Source organism: Camponotus floridanus, unplaced genomic scaffold (genome assembly GCF_003227725.1).
Source record: "Camponotus floridanus strain SB8 unplaced genomic scaffold, Cflo_v7.5 scaffold205, whole genome shotgun sequence".
Classification (NCBI taxonomy): domain Eukaryota; kingdom Metazoa; phylum Arthropoda; class Insecta; order Hymenoptera; family Formicidae; genus Camponotus; species Camponotus floridanus.
This window is the reverse complement of record NW_020229332.1, coordinates 187,510-192,959: the sequence shown is the minus strand read 5'-3', so window position 1 is coordinate 192,959 and position 5,450 is coordinate 187,510. Positions and strand designations below refer to the sequence as shown.

At 39.2% G+C, this 5,450-nt stretch overlaps 1 long non-coding RNA gene across 1 annotated transcript; it reads right to left on the bottom strand.

The window, feature by feature from the left end:
* Window positions 1-1,094: 1,094 nt before the first annotated feature.
* On the bottom strand, window positions 1,095-2,544 carry LOC112637809. The gene is made up of 3 exons (XR_003122757.1): window positions 2,429-2,544; window positions 1,180-1,199; window positions 1,095-1,111 (listed from the first exon to the last, which is right to left on the bottom strand). It is a non-coding gene; the product is annotated as an uncharacterized LOC112637809 (long non-coding RNA).
* Between the last annotated feature and the right edge of the window lie 2,906 nt (window positions 2,545-5,450).

Here is a 5,450-nt window from a genome sequence, read left to right as displayed (position 1 = left end):
TGATCGGGTCTGCATGACGTCTTCAAAAATTTATTTCTATTTACCGACTATTCTCCACGAAGCTTAGATTCTTTAGGCAGATCCCACCGACAATTCTCCACGAAGCTTAGATTCTTTTGGCAGATCCCACCGCTGCCACCAATTTTTTTGTTACGTTTTTGAGATTTCGTTGTTACGTCTCGATCGTAACTTCTCACGTATTTATTTGTTACGCAATTGTAACTTCTCTCTATTTCTTTTTCAGGGCAACCTGCCAAGCCGGCTATACCCTAGGACGCCGAGAGACTAAGAATCTTTTGCGCTTCTTTCAGGAGAGGGATTGACGATGGGAAATAAATTAGGTGCGTTGAACCTGACCCAATTTATCCTTTTTGATCTGTTTTCTTTTATTAGTTTACTTCCTTAGAGCTTTACAAATTTTTTATTATTGTTATTATTGTTATTATTTGACAGTTGTAGATAGTGTATATCGTTATACGTATAGATGTGTGTATGTAGTTAATGTTCTTCTCTATAGCATTTCTAGGGCGATATCTAGATATGGTTATTATTCGCGGTTGTTGAAGAAATTATCTCGCTGCAAGTATTCGTAGATCTCGATAAAATCTTCGTCTGTTAGTCCTGCGAGGGGTTGGATACTGCTTGGTAAGACTAGGTCCTCTGGTTCCGGGTAGAAATTTGGTTCAGGGGGATCCAGAACTTGACCTGGGTTGGATGGACCAGCCTCAGTTTCTGTGCTTTGTTCTATGGGTCTTCGTTCTTCCGGTATGGAAGGAAGATCTTCCAGTGTCCTGACCGGCGAGTAGCTGGGATTAGATGAATCCTGGATGGGGGAGTAATTGGGCGATGGCGGCCTGGCTCTGGGCTGTTGTTCCTCTTGAAGAACCGCTGGAGGGTTTTGGGGAGGACGATAAGGGTATGCGCGGGAGGGAGCGAAACTACGCACTGAAGAGTACCTTGTTACTCTGCTTGTTAAGTCGTTCTCGTCGGCAAACAACTGACGAGCTGTAGGGAGCCTAAGTACCGACCGGGAGGCACGCCTGCGGCGTATACCCGCGGCACGGAGGGGAATTTCGCGTCCAACGGAAGAAGTCCGGCGGGGGTTAACCATCTACCGAGGGAATATGACTATTTAGTATGTTTGATGCGATTGATTTAACACAAAAGGGGTTTACTTACGATGATGCGTAGAAAGGTACCTGTTAAGATGAATGGTTTTATAAGGTAAATGTATTCACGGCAAGGTGGTTCATAGAGTTAAGACGAATAATACGGCTTAACGGATTATTGTGAGATAAACGAATGTAGATTATGATAGTATATCTCACTCGTTCTCATATCATGGTTGAAACGTTCGGCTATATACAGTTCATTGGGGTACAGCAATTAATGATTTATTTAATATATTTTGTATTTTTCAGGGGCATGCGGTTGCACCGAGAGGTCCGGAGATTCAGGGGGTACAGACAAGGATACGGGTAAGAGCGGCTGGCTTACTTCAGATAAGTATAAAATTCATAAAATGTTTCGATAGTTAACTTGTAAGCCAGTGCATAAATTCTATTATTTCGACAGATCCTCTAGGAGCGAGTCTTAGATTCTGAGTCTAGTATCGATGTGCAAGACGTCACGTCACAGCGGCACAGGATCCACGGAGAAATTCTTTCAGAGAAGCTCTCCGTGAAAGCGGCAGAGGAGTAGAATTTGCTACTCATTGCACATCGAGTGACCAACTCGAACGACGCTACACTCTAGGATACGCTTTGAGCGTTCTCAGAGGATCGGTTGAAATTTAAATTATTCAACTCAAAGAAGGATTTAAAGTCTGTATACGGAAAGGTAGGATTCGGGGAAAATTGTCGTACAACGAATGATAATTTATCTAGCATATACTGAATTTCCAGGAGCATGCGGCTGCACCGAGAGGTCTGGAGATTCAAGGATACAGACGAGGATACGGGTGAGAGCGGCTGGCTTACTTCAGATAAGTATAAAATTCATAAAATGTTTCGATAGTTAACTTGTAAGCCAGTGCATAAATTCTATTATTTCGACAGATCCTCTAGGAGCGAGTCTTAGATTCTGAGTCTAGTATCGATGTGCAAGACGTCACGTCACAGCGGCACAGGATCCACGGAGAAATTCTTTCAGAGAAGCTCTCCGTGAAAGCGGCAGAGGAGTAGAATTTGCTACTCAATGCACATCGAGTGACTAACTCGAACGACGCTACACTCTAGGATACGCTTCGAGCGTTCTCAGAGGATCGGTTGAAATTTAAATAATTCAACTCGGAAGAAAAATTTAAAGTCTGTATACGGGCAAGTAAGATTCTGGGAAAATTGTCAATAGGCCTAGAATAAATCGAACTAATATACAAAGTTATTATCAAGGTTGATTAAGAATGATTATTATTTTATTATTTCCTTACCGGATGACGGGATCAATGGATGAATACAGGCACCGCTGCTCCTTCCCTGGGTTGCTCGACCTCGGTGAGAACCTGAAGAAGTGGCAAGGCAGCGCAGAGAATGGCCAAAGAGTCAGAGGTTGTTGGATGGTAGCACTTTATTAAAGTGTTAATGTTGATACAGCTCTCTTAATAGAGATTGAGACTAAGTCCCGAAAGAAAAAAAATCAAAATCGCGACTAAGTTATTTTCGAATAAGTTAAGGTGTCCGGTAGGCTTCTAGGTTTTTCCTCTTCGATAGCTGGAGGCGAGTTAATGGCTGAGAGAGCTAGGGCTTAAAGGCGAGTTAATGGCGCAGAGAGCTGTGTTAGAGGGCTGACCGACTTTGTCTAAAAGGCGTAGAGAGAGCGCCTGGGGTGCCTTAAATACCTTCCTCTGGTTCGATGTTTATTGGTAGGGAGAGGAGGTGGGCTTCTTCGGTGATTGGTGGGTCGGCTGCTGGAGCTATCCCTTCCTGCTATGAGTTTGCGATGTGGTGGGTGAGAGTTTCGTGGTAGGGATTGCAAGTCTTGAGTCTTAGATTTATTAAATAATTTTAGAATAATTTTTAATAATGATTTTTAACAATCAGAATTTTTACAATATCATGTTTATGTCATTTGAAAATTTGAGTTCGAGTTATAGCAATTGTATAAATTCTAAGTGATATTTTGATAAATTCTGATGTATTAAACCATTATTATTACAATGATTTTTACAATGGTACATATATAGTTAAAATTAGTAATAATTTGTAAAGGAAAATTTAGCATTTGGATTGCTATAAGAGATTTTTCTTTGCAGGTCTTAAAGCAACGGATATGAAGATGGCTTATCTCTTTTCTAAGAATAGATATGCTGGATGTCCTTCTAAGAATTGCTCACCGCATTCTTTCTCTTTATAAGACATGTTGGTAATAGTAATATTTTTAATGAATTACCTTTTTTAAAATTCGTTTACGTGGCTTAAACTGACATATTACACGTAATATTTCTAGATTTAATAATTATCGTAAGACTAATTATCGAGGTTTATCATTTACAAGATATATTTTTATTCATTTAATAAAGGCTTTAACAATTAGAATTTTTGTAATGTTATATGTATATATTTTAAGATTTTCAAAGTCACCTTTTAATGATTACATAAGTCTACGAATAATATTTTAATAAATTCTAATGCGTTAAGCCATTATCATTACAATAGATTTTACTATAAGAATATATATATATATATATATATATATATATATATATATATATATATAAGTATATGGAAATTAATTATCGCTTTGCTTAATAGTTATTTTATCGCTAAAAGAAATTGTATTCTTACAGTTCTCGGAACAACGTATGAAAAGGCGACTTGTTTTACTTCTAAGAATGATCACGACGGATGTGCTCAAGGAATTCATTGCACGCTCTACAGTGATCTTTTATTCGAGAGGATTCTGACAATGTTTTATTCTTTGAAGAATATCGTTTGGGCGACTTTTATATTAGCACGTATATACATATATATATATATATATATATATATATATATATATATATATAGGTATACGACGACGTGTTTGCGGGACGAAGGATCGGCAGAACTAACAAAACCTAAGTACTTATAAAACAAAAGAAGGATCGGTAAACTTCGAAGTAGCAATTACGTCGTAGCAGATTCCCCAGGTTTGTGAAAGAAAAGTTTTACGATTCGGAATTATCATCATTTGTTTTATAGCTTTTGTTAGTCGCTTTCGCTCTGACGATTCCGTCGTCGTCTTCCCGACCCAGGGTCGAATCTCGCGCTATTCCTGCTCTCGGAATAATTTAATTCGGGTTAATTCATATCGTCATAGCCATGTCCTATTCGAATGAAGAAGCATATGATATGTTGCTAATTTTGGGTGAGTGTCGAGGTACATTCGCTGAAAGATTGTGGCAAGAGCGATTTCCTGATCGGACTCCTCACTCGCGTAACGTTTTTTCACGTTTAGCTAACCGAATCAGGACCGAAGGTGTCGTTCAGCCTCAACATAACAAAAATCGACAGATCCGCCGTCCAATTAGGAATGAAAGAGCAGCGGAAATTCTTGCATCAACAGAATTGAATCCTCATGATTCCTTGAGACGCCGAGAAATAGATTCTGGAGTTAGTCTTACTAGTATCTGGCGCATTTTGAGTCAAAACAAGTTTCACCCTTATCGAATGTCTCTTCACCAAGCTGTAAATTATGATGATTGTCAAAATAGACTTGCATTTTGCAACTGGATAAGACAACAACCACCTAATTTTCATCACAAAATTTTATTTTCTGATGAATCTACATTCAAATGTGATGGAAGTGTCAATACGTGGAACTGTCGTTATTGGTCTCAAGTTAATCCTCACTGGTTGAGAGAAATAGATCATCAGCATATTTGGAAGGTGAATGTTTGGTGCGGCATTATTGGAAGCCAGATCATAGGTCCTATTTTCTTTGAAGAAAATTTAAACGCTGTTAAATATTCAGCCTTGATAGAGACAGAACTTCCTGTCTTATTAGAAAATCTACCTCTGCGATTGCGCCTGGATATGTGGTTCCAACAAGATGGATGCCCGTCACATACATCAAGAATTGCCCGTGCAGTACTAAATACTATGTTTCCCAATAGGTGGATAGGCAAATATGGTCCGATCAATTATCCACCCCGCTCGCCAGATCTCACTATCCTGGATTATTATTTGTGGGGAAGGGTAAAAGACTTGGTGTATCGTGAACGCCCAACTACAAGGGACGACATGATTCGTAGGATAAGAGAAGCAATTCAATTCTTAAATACTGATGAAATTCTTCGAGCCAATTTCTTCCAAACCAGAGTAGATGCTTGCATCGCAAATAACGGTGCTCAGTTTGAACACTATCTCACTTGAAAATACACAGCAGAGAGGGTTTAGAGTTGTAAGATATTGGGGGACTGACGAACCCCGGGGTCCTTCTCTTTGACTGCGCGCTGCACATAGTACATACAC